This window comes from Tursiops truncatus, chromosome 7 (genome assembly GCF_011762595.2).
Source record: "Tursiops truncatus isolate mTurTru1 chromosome 7, mTurTru1.mat.Y, whole genome shotgun sequence".
Taxonomy (NCBI): Eukaryota; Metazoa; Chordata; class Mammalia; order Artiodactyla; family Delphinidae; genus Tursiops; species Tursiops truncatus.
The window spans coordinates 22,485,669-22,505,747 of NC_047040.1; the positions used below are offsets into that span (position 1 = coordinate 22,485,669).

At 38.7% G+C, this 20,079-nt stretch overlaps 1 long non-coding RNA gene across 1 annotated transcript in view; it reads left to right on the top strand.

Annotated features, from left to right (window-relative positions):
• LOC141279060 (uncharacterized) overlaps positions 1–20,079 on the top strand; it is a 63,533-nt gene that overhangs the window by 43,280 nt on the left and 174 nt on the right. Inside the window, exon 2 of the long non-coding RNA XR_012332810.1 lies at positions 19,095–19,163. This is a non-coding gene — a long non-coding RNA (uncharacterized lncRNA). The remainder of the gene's footprint in view (positions 1–19,094; positions 19,164–20,079) is intronic.

A 20,079-nucleotide genomic window follows, 5' to 3' on the forward strand; every position in this document is an offset into this window, starting at 1 on the left:
CAAAGTTCTTATTTCCTTCCTTTGAAGTGCCCTCCTCCCTCCTCCACATGCTCATTCCACTTTATCTTTACTTCTCCTCGGTCACTTATGTTTTTCTCCAGCTGCATTTTGGTTATGTGTGATTTGGGGAGCTCAGCATGTGGTAACGTGCACCATCTGTCTCTGATCTGGTTTGATTTTTGCTACAGGACTATGTCTTTGTAGGCATGCAATAAATATGTGCTAAATTAATAAATGGATTCCAGGGTTTCCCTGGTGGCACAGTGGTTGAGAGTCCACCTGCCGATGCAGGGGACGCGGGTTCGTGCTCCGGTGCGGGAGGATCCCACGTGCCGCGGAGCGGCTGGGCCCGTGAGCCATGGCCGCTGAGCCTGCGCGTCCGGAGCCTGTGCTCCGCAACGGGAGAGGCCACAACAGTGAGAGGCCCGTGTACCCCAAAAAAAAAAAAAAAAAAAAAAAAAGGATTCCAAAGTGTTTGGGGACTCAATCCCACTTTGCTTTAGGAAAAAAATTAATTTTTCCAGCCCATAGTGTTTAAATCATGTGGTTAAAACAAGAATTAAAGCAACAATACATGCAGAGCACTTTCATCTAATTTCGTTCTGCTTTATGCCTCTTTTCCTATACCCCCTATGTTTTTCTCAAATATTCTATACCCATGGATTAAAAAAGCAGTATTTTTCAGCAGGGATTGCTAGCAGGTTTTGTCCTTTCATCACCTTCACATATGGTAATTTTCTTGTAAACAGGTGCAATGACTATTTCTATGGCTCTCCTCTTTGCTCTTTCACTATCACATTTGCTGCTGCCTGGTTGCATTCTGGAATATACTATTTGTCAATTCAGAGTAAAAGATGAAGGTGAGGATAGGGTCATGAGTATAGTGTTTTGTTTGTCTTGAAGAACAGTACTTTCATGCAGCTGAAGGGTGGCTGCCCAGGGTTTTGGTTGGCATAAACTATAGAACTCTCGTGTCAGGAAAGAGATAGTAAAGGAAATCAACATGTCTTCTTACCTTAATTCATGCTGCCTGTGATTCATGAGGCACAGCCTGGGTCAGTTTTCCTTAGCCCATCATCAGCAGCAGCAGCAGTGTCTCAGTCCACCTGCCTCAGAGTTACGGCAGAGACCACCCAGATTCTGGCACTGGGCTCTCCAATAGTCTTCACTGTGTTACTTGTGAACACTGAATTTAACTGGAAAGTGGGAAGTGTGTACTTCAGGTGTTCCTTGGCAGGTGTCTTTGTCAATTAGAAATCATGCAAAATAATTTTTTTTTAAAGTTTAATTCTTTTTTGTAATTGAAAGTGTGTGTATGTAGCTGGTATGACTCATCACGCCACAATAGCAGCTTGTAACACCGTTTAAACGCCAAAGTCACAGCAACGGTCGGTGAAACTCCCTGTACAGATGGCATCCCACTTACTCGGTGACATTTGGATATATATCCAAATACTTTCCACATGGTGTAGCTTTGATCAGGATGAAAATGAGCCTTGTCAGTTGCATTTGGGAGGGAGAGTTCCCCTTCAGTTTGACATCCGATGTGAAAGCCAGAAGGAAATGGGAGGAAAGAGAAAAGTTTGGGCCCAGAAGCTTAGGTCAAGTTCACCAAGCTTTCAGTGGTTCTGCTGGTGGAAGCCTAAGGATTGATGCAGAAACCAGGATTTTTCCGAGAAGTGAAACACAGAACTCCAGGTATCTATGCCTATATTTTTATCAAGACCCCATTTGTCTACACAAAGAGAATGGAGGGAGGACACACATTGGTTTTAGAATTCAGGAGTCTGGATTTATTTTCTCTTAATTATTATAACCCCTGAAACTTGCTTATGCTGCACTTTGTAGGATCATAAGACATACATAAATTTCTCATGACATAAATATTTCTCAAATATTAGCATATTGACTAACTGATGGTACTGAGTTAAAATTTTTAGAATCAAGCAATCAAGAGAAACAAGGAAGTTGACATTATTGCTTCATAATGAGGGTTTGAAACTAGTAATTTAATCATTAGCTGGTTTGTGGTTGCCAAGCAATCAGAAAGCATAAAGTTCCGTGAAAAGGCTTTGGAAGAAACACAGTGAGGTCAGACAGCGCCTTTTAAGTACATCATAAAGCAAATGCACAGATGTGGCTTGGAATTTTTCTTTAAATAAAGGAATAATTTTGGAAACGCTTAAAATATTGCCTGTTTAGTATAGAGCCTTATCTTCTTCCTTCCCTGGCTTCCCCGTCCAGGCATGTGATTTTGAAACTAGTGAACAGCGGTGGCTGGAAGCTGGCAGAAACAGCAGCGCCAGTCCACTTGAGGTGTGAGAGGCATCTACATGGTGCTGTGTCGCAAGGATCAGGAGGCCTTTCCTACCACACTGCCCGGGGCAAAGACACCCAGCTACTCCTGAGGCTGGGGCTCGCTCCTTTGGCCTCAGGCTGTTATTGGCAAATCCTGTTTGGCCACAATCTATGCCGGTATCTCTGGTTTGCATCTGGGTTTCCCTGGATTTGGTTAGCCTTCACCCAAGTTTGGTGTTGTGCCATCTGCCCCCTCATCCTCTGTGGAGCTAGTGAAAACGAAGATTCCTGGTCTCCATTCCAGACCCACAGAATCAGGATCTCTGGATCCTGAAGTGAGGCCTAGGAACCAGCATTAGCAATTCCTTTGGAAAGATTTAAAAACCCAAGAAAGTAAAATTAATATTTATCAAATACATGTATACCCTCCACCAGCATTAACAGACTTAATTTTATCACTTTTGTCTTGAATTTTTCAGAAAAGAGATAGCACATTTCAGATACAATTTAAGCTTCTATTTCTCTCTCTCTACTCAACCCCCTGCCCCTTTTAGTTGTAATCACAGTTGTGAATATGGTTAATATTTCTTGCATCCAGGTTTTATATGTAGATTATGGTTTCCATGTGGGAATTCCTTCTTAGCATTTTTTGGGAAATTTATATATTTTTTTAAATCCCAAATCTTGAGAAGAATCAGTTGAGAAATTGGGAAAATGGGAAAACAGAATTCTCAGAGACATTGCTGATTGGAAGGAATTCATTCAAGTCGAAGGCAGAAGATGCTGACAGGTGTTGCTGAAGGTTAAGGTTGACACCTTCAGGAACGAGGACAGGAGTGTGTAGAAGAGAAGTGGTCGCCATTTGACCAGATAGCCTTGCTTCTGACTGTGGCCATATTAAGAGTGTGTGAGTATGAGTTTTCTCCCCTTTCTTAGTGTATCAGTTATACTTCTTTTTATTTTATTTTTTACATTTCTTTGGGGTGCCTGAGTTTACAATATACATTTATAACTAATCAAAGTCCACTTTCAAATAACATTATACTAATTCATGGGTGTTGTGAGTACCTTATCATAACAAAATAATTCTAATTCCTCCCTTCCATTCTGAGTATCATTGCTGTCATTCCTTCCACTTATATAAATAAGCATATATAGCATGCATATATATATATATTATATATATATACATTACATTATTGGTATTATTTTGAACAAACTGTTATCTGTTAGGTCAATTATGAATTAGAAAAAAAAATTTTGTTTTACTTTCACTTATTCCTTCTGCAGTGTTCTTTCTTACTTTCTGTTGATCTGACTCTTTCCTTCTCTCTAAGAACTTCTTTTAACATTTCTTGCAAAGCAAGTCTACTGGAAACAATTCCTTTAATTTTCGTTTGTCTGAGAAACTATGTCTCCTTCACTTTTGAAGGATAATTTCACAGGGTACAGAATTCTAGGTTGGGAGGTGTTTCTCTCAATACTTGAAAATTTCATTCAATTCTTTCCTGCTTGAATCATTTTTGAGGAGAAGTTGGATGTAATTCTTATCTTTGTTCTGTAGTTAAGGTATTTTTTCCTTCTGGCTTCTTGCAAGTTTTTTCTTTATTGTTGATCTTCTGTAGTTTGAAAATGATATGCCCAGGTGTAGATTTTGTTTGTTTGCATTTATCCTACTTGTTCTCTGAGCTTCCTGGATCTGTGGTTTGGAGTCTGATATTAATTTGGGGAAATTCTCAGTCATTATTGTTTCAAATATTTCCACTGTTCCTTTCTCTCTTCTCCTGGTAGTCCCATGATGTGTATGTTACACCTTTTCTAACTGTTCCAACTGTTCCACAGTTGGATATTCTATTCAATTTTTTTCTAACTGTTTCCAACTGTTCCACAGTTGGATATTCTATTCAATTTTTTTGTAGTTTTTGTTGCCTTTGCTATTCAGTTTTCAAGGATTCTATTAATACATCCTCCAGCTCAGAGATTCTTTTCTTAGCTGTGTCCAGTCTACTAATAAGTCCATCTAAGGCATTCTTCATTTTTGTTAGTGTTTTTTTATCTCTAACATTTCTTTTTGGTTCTTTCTTAGGAAAGAACATCTTACATTGTCCATCTGTTCTTGCTTTGCTGTCCATTTGATCCAGAGCCCTTTGCATATTAATGATGCTGTTTTAAATTCCTGGCCTGATAATTCCAACATCCCTGCAGTGCCTAGTCTTGATGCTTGCTGTATCTCTTTATGTTATGTTTTTTTGCTTTTGGTATGCCTTGTAATTTCTTTCTGATAGCTGGACATGATGTCCTGGGTAAGTAGGGCTTCAGTGATGTGGTGGTGAGGTGCTGGGGAGGAAGCATTCTACAGTTTTATAATTAGGTCTCAGGCTTTTAGTAAGCCTATACCTCTGGACTGTGTGTTTCACAAGTGTTTCTACTTTTTTCTATCTCCTTAGGTGGGAATGGATGCCTAGGACTCACTGCAGTTGGGTATTTCCCTTCTCCCAGGTTAGTTAGGCTCTTATATTATCCCAGCTGGTTAGGCTCTGTTAATTAGTTTCTGCTGAAGCCAGGCCTTATTAAGAAGAACCGAGGGGGCTGATGAATTTCAAAATGGTTCCCTCCCCTTCCCGTGCTGGAAGCTTGACGGGATTTTTCTCCAGTATTTACTGGCTCTGCTCGAGCTCCTGCAGGTAAATCTCACTATATTGTGGGAGCCCCCCGTGACTGGGCTCCCCTGTGACTTGTCTGCCCTGAGCCTCCAGGAATTCGTCAATTACAGCTCGGCGTTTCCTTCCTGGAGCGGGTTCCCCAGCGGTTTCCCCTCCTTGACAGTCTGTGCTCTGGTAAGTCACAATTCCCTGTGTTCCCCTGTTCGTCTCCTCAGTCTTCGGGGCTCAGGTTTGCTCTGTGTCCTCCCCTCTGTTATGAATGCAAGAAGAGTTGTTAATTTTTTCAGTCTGTTAAGCTTTTAACTTGTTGTTTGGCCGGACTGGGGACCTTGCAAGCTCCTTAAACGGGCAACTGGAAACCCACCATTCCTATTCCTCTGTTGATGGCCATCTGTTTCCAGTTTTCCACTTTAGGAAATAATGCTACCAAGACCGTATTCATATAAGTCTCCTGTAAGATACTTAGGTACATATAACTAGAAGTAGTATTTCTGCTTTATAAGATGCTGTGCTGTCAAGTCTACTATACTTTACCAAACTGTTTTCAAAGGTTAAACCAAATTAGCCTCCATAAGCGAGCAGTGCTTGAGTGTTCTTACTCTTCATTTCTCCATAATACCTGTTATCCTCAGATTTTTATCTTTGCTGGTCTGATAGATGTGAAATGGCATCTTATTGTTGTTTTAGTATGTTGTTATCACATTATTCTTATTTTAAAAATAGAGACTTTACAACAAAATTTAATAACTTAAATTCATAGACCTAGAAGAGATTCCTGGAGCAGAGAAAAGGAAAGTTTGGGCACTGAAATAAAATATTTCCCTGTTGATAATTCTTTCCAAGCTTGACTTGACTTCTATTCAACAAGTTATAGAAAAGAAAGCTGGCCAAAGGCCAAAAGTAATCTGACTTTTGGATCAAATGGACAGCAGTCTGGCCACAAAGTGGCCTCCTAAGAATATGTAAGTGTTGTCATTAAAAAAAAAAATAGTACTGGGCTCTGTAAAAGGTTTGGGTAGTACATCTGATTTTACCACCAGATAATTGCAGAGTTGGGTAAACACTTAATCCATCTGGTACTTAGTTTCCTCACCTGTAAAATGAGGGAGAAGGACCAAATAATTTTATTTCAAAAATGAAATTGTGGGGCTTCCCTGGTGGCGCAGTGGTTGAGAGTCCGCCTGCCGATGCACGGGACACGGGTACGTGACCCGGTCCGGAAAGATCCCACATGCCGCAGAGCGGCTGGGCTTGTGCGTCCGGAGCCTGTGCTCTGCAATGGGAGAGGCCACAACAGTGAGAGGCCCGTGTACCGCAAAAAAAAAAAAAAAGAAAGAAATTTTGTGTTTTTCCCCCAACTTATAAAACAGATAAAAGCTGAGCAACTTTGGTTAAAAAGGTGGGGGAGGCCTGCTTAGGCTTCACCTCTTTCTCTACATCATTTATGCCATCTCTCTGGAAGTTTTCCAGGATGCTAGGAAATACAGTTTAAAAACCACTGGGCAAAATGGTCTCTGAAGCCTATTCCCAGCACTAATAACCAGCAAAAATGCATATAGGTATTCTCAAAAATGGCTCAATGTTGTCAAAAACAAATGTTCCCTCACCTTGTGACTGCTTTTATCTATGGTCTAGGCCATGAGTCAGTCTGCATCCTTTAAATGCATGATGGCATTTAACAAAACTCATAATGCTGGTATTTGTCTCATTGTCAGTTTTTAATTTACACTGGTAAAAGCCTTGGGGCAGATGTTCTGAATTAACTGACCCATGAGAGATGTGTTTTCATACACATGAGGTCATGCTCTGGATTTAAACATTGGTTACCACTTCTTTACCCAAATAGCTACAGCTATAATGTCTAACCCCAAAATGTAGTAGATGGAATTCCGGAAGCATTTTTAGTACCAAATATGATGGTTGGTTCTAGTCTTTTTGTGCTAACTACTTTAAATGGTTCCTTCTTCAACTCTTTATTAAGAAAAAAAATGAATTTAAGGAAGCCAATTAGAATATATTTTGCTTTCTTTTGCCAATTTTCTTTCAGCTTTCATGCTACCTTTCCTTGTTAGAATAAATCAGTTTACATTTTGCATAGAGAGAGATATTTTGCATTTTTAACTTTCAATTCGCAGCAAAATGCTCCTCAGTGCAGTAGAAAATTTATAATAATTAGTCCCTTGGACTTGAAAAACATTCATGCGATTAAACCTGGTGATCAACGCGCAGGCACACATATTTATTAACTGGTATCTGAAGTATTATGGAACAGGAAAAAGTATATGTGGAACTGATAGAAAAATATTACCTGGGGATTTAAGGCTAAGCAACATGAAGAATAACTTATTGCCTTTGGATAATTTTATTTTTTTTAAGTTCATGAAAAATTAAGCCCTGAACTATTTGCTTCCTGCTAAGGGAAAGAAAACAACTAAAGCCATTAATATCACATCACTTTAAGAGAATTGGACCTCAGGTGGAGGTGCTTGAATTTTCTAAACCAAAGCTTGGAATTTTATTGAGAGATGATGGTGGACTCTCAGACTAGGCAACTGAATGCAGAATGGTGCAGTGTAAATCTGTTTGTGTTAACTGGAAAAGAAGAGACAGTAAAATAATGAGAGAATAAGCGTTGCTTTTCCGAGTAATTAGATATTTTCTAGTCAGCTATTTTCAGTGTCGGAGGAGACCCTCACACAGGAAAAATAAATAACTGTAAAAAACAATATATTGAACAAGGAAGAGATTTAAAGAAGAAAATAAAGTTGTTACTTCATACAAGGTTACAAAGTAGAGAGAATAATATTTAGGCATAAAAAACATTTTGGAGATGATCTTGGGATTCTAAGTATCAGAGAATCTCTTCTGTAAATTTTCATCCTTTTCTTGCCTTGAATAATTGAAAAAGCTGAAGTATTTTATTTTTGCTCTAGGACCTTCCTAAGGTTTATTAAAGATATTATTTTATAATAGAAAAAAATTAGTAACATAAACATTAAGCAATTGGGGAATAATTAAACTATTTTATAGCTCAACCATATGCTAGAATGTGCTCATTAAAATTACATCCAAAGAGCTACTAAGAATATTTTAAAATAATATTTAATGATTGCTCATCTACAATGTTATGTGAAAAAGGAGCAGACCACAGAATGAAATGGGAAGTATTTTCTCAGTTTTATAAGAAAATACTTATTTACATATTATGTATATAGAAAAAGGACACGCAAGAAATAAACCACAATTCATTTTCCAATCAGTAAATATAAACATTACAAAAGTAGACAGTTTCTTTTGATTATGGCTTTATTCTTTTACGATAAAATCCCTTAGACAAACGTTTTTTTTCTTTTCTCTTTTTTCCCCTTAATTCTTTGTCCCATAGCACAGTGCCTGATATCTAGTAGATTCTTAATAATTACTTACTGAATATGGAAGTGTATTGTCATGAGTTTAAGACACTGGAAATTCAAATGAGAAATAAAATGTGATTAATTCTTGGTCTTGCTACTGCCTTATCTTAATGAGGGGTTTATTAATTTTGTATGGACTAGTGCTTAAGAGTGCAGGCTCTGGAATCCAAATGCCTGGGTTCAGATCCAGTGCAATACTTTGCTGTGTGACCTGGGATATGTGGCTTAACCTCTCTATTCAGATTCACTTTTTTTATGGGTGTATTGGAATTATTGAATGAGATGGCCCTTGTAAAAGTGCTTAACATAGTCTCACACACTGTAAATGTTTACTATATGTTAGCATTGCTTTTATTATGAAAACAAACATTATAAATTCAGAAATGATTTAATTTAAAATGAAACTGGAAAAAGGCTAGTTCACAAAGCATAATAATTTTTTTCTTTTTTTTAAATTGGAGTATAGTTGCTTTACACTGCTGTGTCAGTTTCTGCTGTACAGAAAAGTGAATCAGCCATATGTGTACATATATCCCCTCTTTTTTGGATTTCCTTCCCATTTAGGTCATCACACAGCACTGAGTAGAGTTCCCTGTGCTATACAGTAGGTTCTCTTTAGTTATCTATTTTACACATAGTAGTGGATATATGTCAATCCCAATCTCTCAATTCATCCCACCGCCCACTTGTTATCCATACATTTGTTCTCTATGTCTGTGTGTCTATTTCTGCTTTGCAAATAAGATCAGCTGTACCGGTTTTCTAGATTCCACATATATGCATTAACATACGATATTTGTTTTTCTCTTTCTGACTTAACTTCACTCTGTATGACAGTCTCTATGTCCATCCATGTCTCTGCAAATGACACAGTTTTGTCCCTTTTTATGACTGAGTTAATATTCCATTGTATATATGTACTATATCTTCTTTATCCATTCCTCTGTTGATGGACATTTAGGTTGCTTCCATGTCCTGGCTATTGTAAATAGTCCTGCAGTGAACAGTGGGATGCATGACAAAGCACAATAATTTTTTTTTTTAAGATGCTGGGGAGTAAGAGTTTATTAATTAATTCATTTATTTTTGCTGTGTTGGGTCTTCGTTTCTGTGCGAGGGCTTTCTCTAGTTGTGGCAATCGGGGGCCACTCTTCATCACAGTGTGCGGGCCTCTCACTATCGCAGCCTCTCTTGTGGAGCACAGGCTCCAGACGCGCAGGCTCAGTAGTTGTGGCTCACAGGCCTAGTTGCTCCGCGGCATGTGGGATCCTCCCAGACCAGGGCTTGAACCCGTGTCCCCTGCATTAGCAGGCAGATTCTCAACCACTGCGCCACCAGGGAAGCCCCGCAATAATTTTTAATGAGATGCTTTAAGGGGCCAGAAGATTATTGTCACAAATATTTTAAGAATTTGACACATAGTCATTACTCTCTTATAAATATGAGAAAGATTTGTAGTATGTACATGTAATCCCATTTATATAAACTTTTAAAGTTATCTATCTTATCACTCTCTATCCACCCACCCATTCATCCATTCATCCTCCCATCCACTTATCCATCTGTACAGAGATATATCTAGAGTGATGTTAATACTGGTTATTTCTGAGTGGTGTGATTTAAGTGATTAATTGCCTTGTTCTTTATACTCTCTGTAATTGTTGAACATTTTATGAATATGTATAATTTTTTTGTAAAAACTATAAAGGTATTATTTTAAAAATCATAGAATAAAAATGAATGTCAGGCTTCCCTCGTGGTGCAGTGGTTAAGAACCAGCCTGCCAGTGCAGGGGACACAGGTTTGAGCCCCGGTCCGGGAAGATCCCACATGCCATGGAGCAACTAATCCCATGCGCCACAACTACTGAGCCTGTGCTCTAGAGCCCACAAGCCACAACTACTGAGCCTGTGTGCCACAACTACTGAAGCCCGTGCACCTAGAGCCCATGTTCCACAACAAGAGAAGCCACCGCAATGAGAAGCCCGCAGACTGCAACGAAGAGTAGCCCCCGCTCGCCACAACTAGAAAGTCCGCACGCAGCAACGAAGACCCAATGCAGCCAAAAATAAAATAATAAATAAATAAAATTTTAAAAAATCATATAAAAAGTGACTAAAAAATGAATGTCAATCCATCCTCTGTTACAATAATTATAAATCTAACTTAGTGGAAGAGAATTAACAAAATTTTACTGTAGTTGTACCCTGTAGGCAAAGAAGTGGTGGAATTGCATATGTGCTATTATCTTTTCATGGTGCAGAGTAGAAGTAGAATAAATTTAACAGAGAATTTGTAATAAGAAAAGATGTGACTTTCACACACACTTTTAAGGCTTCATTTTGCGTCGGAAAAGGGATATTCCTTATGTTCTGGAGGGTTTGAGCAAATATGTCCTAGTTAAACATGAATCTAGAGAGAGTCTATTGCAAAAAGATACTCATGTTAGAAGGAATTATTTGAAATTATTTCTATGCCATTTGTAACACTAATAATAATTTTAATACAAATGAGAAAGAACCACCTCATAATTACTGAGTGACCTAGGAAATATCTACACGACAAAAATCCCAATTATTGAGTTCCATTTATATGAGCTCAGAGGTATGAAGGACAACTACAGCTGCTCACTGTAGTGGATGCTGTGGTGCGGCACCCACATCCCCTCCAGGACTGAAGTTCTCAGTCTCCAGCTGCTTAGCAAGGATTTGCCTTCAGCTCAAGAGCTGCTGTTCCAAAAAAGGGTCCTGCCCCTTCCTGGGGGGCAATAGGATGGATGTGTCTTGGCCTCCCTTCCCATTCCTACCTCCTCCAAAAGTTGGTTACTTCAGTAATGCTAAATGGCATACTTCTAAACTTATTTCTTGATTTGATGACTTTAACCTCTGTATATTTACCACTAGAAAAACTAAGGAATTTAGTATATATGGCCCATCCACTTCTCACTTCTGGATTTTTTGTTATTCTTTTTAGTTCTTCTAATTATTACTCTAGAACTGTAAATTACCTAAACCTCTGGTTTTTGAGCCATTAATTTTAAGCAGTGTTTAATTATGTAAAATTAGGAAATTAACTACACTCTCTGCCGCTCTTTTTTTTTTTTTTTTTTTGCGGTATGCGGGCCTCTCACTGTTGTGGCCTCTCCCATTGCGGAGCGCAGGCTCAGCGGCCATGGCTCACGGGCCCAGCCGCTCCACAGCATGTGGGATCTTCCCAGACCGGGGCACGAACCCGTGTCCCCTGCATCGGCAGGTGGACTCTTCAACCACTGCACCACCAGGGAAGCCCCTCTGCCACTCTTTTTCACTCCTCTGGTCAGCTGTTCTATTGGGGTTTTTTTGTTTTTTGCTTCTTTGCTTGTTTGTTTTTATAGAGGAGAGGTGTATAAGGATATAGACATACATAGTATATACAGGTACAGTATGTGTTTATGTGTCATTTGTGCATAGGTATATATATGGAAAAATGTACTTGTGTGTGTATATATATATATATACACACACATGTATATATATAATTTGAGAGAGATTTATTCTAAGATTTTGAGATCTGCCATAGGTTAATTATAAAAATTAAAACAATGAACATTACATATTATTTTATGATTCTGTAAGTTGTATTCATCGTAAAACTAAACCAAGAAGTTCATGTCTAGATCCAGAGAGAAGGAAATATAATACCAGATTTATCACCCTCTCTGGAGACTTCTAGAGCTTTCTCTTTAATTTCAGACCTCCAAAATTTCACCCAAGACCACGAAGTGTGAGCCTTTTGTCATTCAGTCTTCTTGACATTAGGTGACTTTTCCATCTGAAAATGCTGTATTTTTTTTTTTTTTTTAGTAACTTTTTCTTTTCTTTGCTTGCCTTTCCTTTTTAATTCTCTCTGTATTTTCCTTGTGGAATGCCTAGTAGACAGATGTTGTACCTTCTGGATTGATCTTCTGTGTGCTTTAATTTTTCTCTGCTTCATCATTTTGTCTTTTAGCTTTAAATTTCAAGTGATTTATTTTTTTGTTATCTTTCAGATGTCTAACTTGGTCTTTCAGCCATATTCATTCTAAGATTCAATCTCTTTAGTGAATTTCATATTTTGATAATTATATATAATTTCCAGGAATCCATTCTTGTTCTCAGAATCCTTTAAAAAAAAAAAGTAAAAAGCAACACTGTGCTTATTTTACCAATGTAATAATATTCTCTTTATTATCTTTGGGGGTAATTACAAATTAAGTAAAATAGAATTAAACTTAAGATGGAACCAAGTTATTTCAACTATTTGTATCAGTTCTGATTCCCTCACCGTTATCTGGTTTGTTCATCTTGGTCATCTACTTTCCTGGTTGGTTTTCATCCAGTGTCTGACAAGAAGACTAGGTTAATATCTGTAGATGGCTAGCATAGGTTTCCTTTGCCGTTGAATAAACCTATTAAAGAGGCCTTGAGCGGGAAGGTGTGTTGGATTAAAAATGGCTGCAAATTCTTTGGTATTCCCTTCCTCAAGAGGTGATGGTTGATGTCTCTGCCCCTTGATTCTGGATAAATTCTGTTACTGCTTCTTTAATAGAATACAGTGGAAGTGATGTTGTGTCAGTTTCTGAGACCAGGCCTTAAAAGATCACCTACTTCTACTTCCTGTCTCTTAAAAAACTAGTTCTTGGAATCCAGCCACCATGCTGAGAGGAAGCTCGAGCAGCCCTGAGGAGAGGCCTATGTGGTGAAGAACTAAGGCCCCTGACTGATAGCCCTGGGCAAGCTCTCAGCCAGAAGCCAGCACTAACTGGCCAGATATATTAGTGAGTCATCTGGGAAGTGGATACCTCCAACCCGAGATGAACTGCCCCACTGATGCCATGTGGAGCATAGATGAGCTGTTCCCATCAGGTCCTGCCGTTTGGCTGACTCCTAAGGAGAATAGGTGCTTACTGCTATTTTAAATTTAGTTTTGGGGTGGTTTTGTTACACAGCAATAGATAACTGGAACAGAGACTGTGAAGGTGGGCAAGCTCTGTTAATGGAGGAGTTTCCTTTTGATGTACATGGCAGGGAACAGCAAGGCAAAATCAAGCTCAACAAACCGAGTGCATTGAGCCAGACACAAAAGAATAAATACTCTTTAACTCCATTTATATAAATTTGCAAAACGGACAAGGTGTATCTATAGTGATAGAAATCAAATCAGTAGTTGCCTGGGTAGGCAGTGGAGGGACTGACTGGGAAAAGTCATGAGGGAACTTTTGGGGTGATGGAAATGTTCTATATCTTGATCAGGATGGTGGTTACACAGTGTACACTTTTGTCAGAACTCATCGAACTCTTAAAAACACAGGTGCATTTTATTGGATTTAAATCATACCTTTATTAGATTGATTTTTAACATGATTACTTTTCTCCTGTACCATATATATTCAAGGGCTCCATGCTGCTTAAATATTGTAAATATATCCAGATTCCTTTCTCTGGGATTCCAGGCTTCCATGATCCGGCAAAGGCATTCTCCATGGCAATTCCTGATTCATCCCATGCTCACGCTTACCAGTCTACTCACCATTCCCAAATATGAGTGTTCCTTCCTGGCATACACAACTTAGCTCTCCCTAGTCTCCCTGCGTGAAAGGCTTTCCCACTATCATTTCTTAATTTTCAAAATCCTATCTTTTAAGGCTAAAGTCTAATAAGTCTTTCTGGATTCTACAATCTGAATTGTCTTTCTCTTTTTGAACTACCACAAGTTACTTGCCCCATTCCATAGAATGTATATGAGGATGCCTTACATTATAATTAGATTGTCCATATGTTTGGCATATTGGTCATCTACCCCACCAGACCTAAGCTCCTGAACGACAAGGATGTTTTCTTGTTCAACATGTAACTTCAACAGTTCTCTATCTATAGTAAATGCTCAATAGATGCTTGTTAAGTTGAATTATCTCACCAGTTCTAAAATATCTGGTTTTAGGATAGGTCTGACGGCTAACTGTGATCATACTCTTCTTTTGTATAGCAATTGTTTTTCCTGGCATTTCAAGTTAGCTTTGTTTTCAGCTTGTCATATACACCTCTATCTACCCTGTAGGCTGCCTCATTTCTCATTTTCTTTACTGTTATGAGTTTATATTGAATACTAATGTTTTAGTGGTATAAAGAAGAGATAAAAATGAGTGTTTAATCCATTATTTTAAACAGAAAATTCTGCTGTAATATTCTAGCTATCCCAATTCTGTACAGTTAATATACTATGTTCTGTTACTATGTTATCTCTGCAAACCTCTCTCTCTGGGGCTTCGCCTTCTCATCTATAAAATGATTGGGGTAAACAACGTGAACTTTCAAACATTTCAGGTTTAACATTTTAGTGCATTGGGGTTCTAGGCAGATAGTTATTTTTCCAGTATTGAGAATTATTTGTGCACGCGTACCATAAGATACAATTATAGGAGAGAAGGAAAGAGTGATGTAGATTTAAGTGAGTTTACAACGATCATTACTCTAGCAGTGATTCCTGTTAGCAGCTTTTGAATGCGATAGGAGGACATCCTGTCTTGTTACATAGAAAATCCTTGTGTCTGTTTTTGCACAGAGATCTGATCGTCCTTCAAATAGCCAAAACAGACGCTAGGAAACTGACTCAGTCTCTCATAATGCGAAATGACCCTGTGTGTACTGTGGCAGCTCTCATGTGTAGGAGTAGCTTTTTAGAATGATTTATTTATGGTGTACAAGATGGTGTGATCTTAACTGTTGTTCATTGAAATGCTTTACAAATAAACACTAGTAGTAACACATAAAAATCTACCATCCTGAACAAGCTGTCTCATATTATTTGCCAGTAATTATAACATTTACATTATTTTCTCCAGATTTCCAAAGACATGGAAGCAACCTTGTCCAAGTGTCCATGGACAGATGAATGGATACAGAAAATGTGGCACATATATACAATGGAATATTACTCGGCCATAAAAAGAAAAAAAAATTGAGTTATTTGTAGTTAGGTGGATGGACCTAGAGTCTGTCGTACAGAGTGAAGTAAGTCAGAAAGAGAAAAACAAATACCATATGCTAACACATATATGGAATCTAAAAAAAAAAGCATGACAGGAATAAAGATGCAGACGTAGAGAATGGACTTGAGGACATGGGGAGGGGAAGGGTAAGCTGGGACGAGGTGAGAGAGTGGCATGGACATATATACACTACCAAATGTACAATAGATAGCTAGTGGGAAGCAGCTGCATAGCACAGGGAGATCAGCTTGGTGCTTTGTGATAACCTAGAGGGGTGGGGTAGGGAGGGTGGGAGGGAGAAGCTAGAGGGAGGGAATGTGGGGATATATGTATACATACAACTGATTCACTTTGTTATAAAGCAGAAACTAACACACCATTGTAAAGCAATTATACTCCAATGAAGATGTTAAAAAAACATTCAAACCTCAGCGGTAAGATTCATTGTGTGGGTGACTAAGACATGTTTCCTAGGTCACATGGGTTTTATATGTGAAAGTCCTCATGAGATTCATGCTTTCCGAAGTAGAGGTGCTTTTTAGTGATTATTAAAGAAATGAAGGCAACCCTGTTTTTCCATGTTGGTATCGTGATACTGCTGCTAATCACAGTTTCCAAGGCATACAATCACCTTCAGCTCTCCTACATATAACAAGAGCACTCAGGGCCCATTTACACACAGGTAAACAGAAAGGAGCAGCCTGGTGAGGATAACTTAATGGCAGAGGGCAAGCTGAGAGCTCTCTCAATGCTTAGAGATCAATCGCCTTTCCACGTAAGATGAAGTGGTCATATTTCTAAGCATTTTCTCCACAGCTTCATTGCACCTTTATTTCCACCTTGACTGCACATGCCCTATTGGGTTTCGTGGGAATGATAGCATGATTTCTAAAAGAGCCTTACAAGTCAAGGTGTAGGTGACTCAGGGTTTTATAGGAAATCTGCTTTCAAGAGGGATGAAATGACTATGAGGGCCTGTTTCCTTTCCAAATTTATCACTGCCTAGAGAGCTTACTGTATTAATTTTATGCATGAGTGCCTTATTTGTTTCATATGAGATACAGCATGAGGCTTCCGGAGCAAAATATCATTAGGTCTGGAAAAGGATTGGGTCACTAATGCTTTGTCATCAAGGATCATTGGACACAGATTTTGTGTAACTTTTCAAGTATTAAGTAATAGATACCAAATGAAGCATATTGGTATGGTGTACAAAGTAAAGTGATATCTCACTTAAAAGCAAGGCACAAGTGCAGCTGTGTTTGTTACCCGTCTACACCAGGGCACCTGTAGCGATTGGTTTTCCTCTTCTAGTTTTGACTCTGGCATTGGTGGACAAGATAATCTTAGTCCAATTTCACTGCTGAGGATATTTTCTCATGGGTCTAGGCCTAAAGGCCTACTTAATACTTTGAAGAAAAGAGAGGGGCAGGGTAGGGTGTGAGAGATAGTTACAGGTGCTTCTGGATGTCTCTGCCTATCTATAGAGACAAGTTATTTTCATATATAATGTATATTGTTATAACTTTATGTAGTGGGTAATAGCAGATTCAGATTGCTTGGGTTTGGTACTCAGCCCTACGGCTTTAAGACCTTGGGTAGGTTAATCAGTCTCTCTGGTTCTCAGTTACCTAATCATCTCGCAGTTCTACCTTATCTCGATTTTATTAATGGAGACGCTCAGGTATAGAGGACTTAATAGTTTTCCTGACCTCACACATTTAATACGTGGTAAAGCTGAGGTTTCAACCCAGGTTGTCAGTTTCCAAGTCCATGTTTTTTACACTACATTCTGTTGCCTTCAATTTTTGTAAGCATTTAGAACAATTTCTGGGACTTAGAAAATGCTTATTGTATGTGTATGAGAAAGTTAGCTGCTGCTATTAAAATTTTTGCAGAGCATTGTTATATGCCAGTCACTCTTTTAGATGTTGGGAGTATAAAAGTGAACTAAAGCTGACACTATCCCCGTGGAGATGATGGTGAATTTGCAGAGAATGATAATTAAAAAGGAGGCAAAAGTCTAATTATAAACTGTAAGAAAGGCTACAAAGTGAAGATACTTGAAATTCCAGGAGTATATAACAGGGGAATCTGACACAAACCAAGGGGAAGGGAAAACCTTCCCCAAAGAAATGATGTTTGAACTGAGATCGAAGAATGAATAGACATTAACTAGATAAAGCCAGTAGGTGGGGGAAAGAAGTGCGGTTGAAGGACTGGCCTTTCAATCAGAAAGAGAAATAGGAAGCGTAGCCACTTTGGGGAAACTGAAGATGGCTGGTGTGTTTGGAGGGTCATGGTTGTGGGAGGTGGAGGCATAACATGGGACAGGAGATGCTGGCAGGGAACAGATATTGCCAGACGATGCGGGCAATGTTAGGGAGTTTGGATTTTTCCTAAGCGTAATGGAAAGTCATCAAAGTGTTTTAAACTGAGGAGTAACAGGCTTGACTTATAAAAAGATGGTTCTGACATCAAGATCTTCACCCATCCCAACCCCCCATAAGACTTAATCTTCCTCATCCCTTTCTGATAATAAACTTTAATACAAGTTATTATTTGCTCCAGGTTCTGCACGTATCCTATGTACAAATTCTTGCCTATCTTCCAGAGAACTCTAAGCTTATGAGTTATAACGTGCTTACTCTAAGTGTTGGAAATTTTTTTATATACTACATAGTAGTATTGCTGCTGCCTTCAGATGGTTTTCTTCCTCTTGCAAAGTATAATTTGTAGGTGTTATTTAAGGTTCAGTGTTGATCCATTTCCCTAATTTCTACATCATTATACTTTGCTATCCTAGTCTCTTCCATTGGTTCAGCTATAATCTTTATTCTTTTATCGAACAAGTATTTCCCCCCAGCTTTACTGAGATATAGTTGACTTAAAACATTGTGTAAGTTTAAGGTGTACAGTGTGTTGATTTGATACACTTATGTAATGCAAAAAGATAACCACCGTAGGTTACCTAACACCTGAATCACATGACATAATTACCATTTCTTTTTTGTGGTGTGAACATTTAAGATCTACTCTCTTAGTAACTTTCAAGAATATAATACAGTATTGTTATCTACAATCAGTATGCTGTACATTAGATCCCTAGAACTTATTCAACTTGTAGCTGGAAGTTTGTACTCTTTGACCAACATCTCCCCTTTTCCCCACTGAAATACTTATTAAGTAAATACTCTTAGTAGTTACCAGATTATGTGTTGAGTATTCAAGAGTGAGGAAAACAGACACGGTTTCTGTCTTCACGGAACTTAGGTTTAGGTCTGCAGGTGACTTCCGAAGTCCAGACCTGTTCATCCAGTGGTCTGCTGGCCCGGTCTCTAGGATCAAGACTTGGAAATTACGCAGCATATTCTCAGCAAGCTTTACTATGATGATTCCAAATTTCAAACTTCAGAGCGTTCTTGGCTGACTCCTTCCTGATGCCCTACTCTCCCATTGACCCCCTGATCACAAATTCTCTCCCTTGAGACATTTGGCAAAAGCTTCCTCTCCCTTGTTCTTCAAATTCATTCCCTTATTTCCAGAGCTATCAGCCTAGTGAAGGTTTGTTCCTTCGTACCTGGGTCATTGCTTTAATAGACTAGCTGATCTTGTGGATCTGTGGTCATTCTCTTCTCTAGACCATGATACTCCTGTGATGGCAGAGTCATTTTCTAGATGTACAGTTCTGATATGTCACTCTCCTTGTCACAGCTTTCCATGGTGCCCACATTCCTACTAAAAGAAACCCCAGCTGTCCAGATGGACCCTCCAGACCCAAAGGTTCAGTGCGTTTTCCTCCTCTCCAGGCATCTTCCATTGCAGTTAAACTGTGTTTTTGAACTGTGTCCTAGTGATAATTCTCACGCAGGAGGTGTCTGATAAGGTCTCGAGTACTCTGGTTTTGAACAGTCACGCCTTACAAAGTAGGAAGCAGGCTTTGGTTCTCAACACAGTATACGTCTTGGCCTTACCTCATTATCTAAAAAAATTACACTAGGCCCCATGGGGCCTTTCTAGCTTCAGATGCTATAGCGTCACACTTTTTAGAGCAGTAGAGGGAAGGGAGTCTGGCCATGTGACCTACGTAGACTGCACACATTTCTCCATATGTAGATAACCCCGAAGGCTGCCCTTCTTTTTCAGGGGAGCAAAGATTCTCCTCATTTAGTTTCCATCAGAAGGGATTTTTCCTAAAGTTTCCAGCTCTCTGTACCATCACCTTCTCCCACAGAAGTAGAATGAGTTACCTAGGTTATGGGTTGACTGGACAAGTTAATTTATCAAGTCTGTGCAAGGTGGATTTAGCAAGAAGTAAAAAAAAAAAAAAGCCTTAGGCCCCTCCTTAGCACAGACTACTTCCAAGGCCCTGGTTAGGGCCTCTTCAACTCAAAGAGTGATTAAGATTAGTTGCTGCAATGAAATACTTAAAATGTCCTAAAATCCTACAGCTCATATGTAAATGAAACTTGACAGAAGTTTTTCCAAATTCAAGCCCGAAGACACCTTATCTAAACTCTCAGTTAAAAAAAAATCATCATTCTAGATAAAAGAATGAATTATCATTTTTATCTCTGTAGAAATATTATAAAATTTTTATCCTATGCAAAGGCACCCAGAGTACTCAGTGGAAAAAAAAATGGAGAAAAAGAGGGTTAGAGATGAGTCCTAGGAAATAAATTAATAAAACTTTTATGTT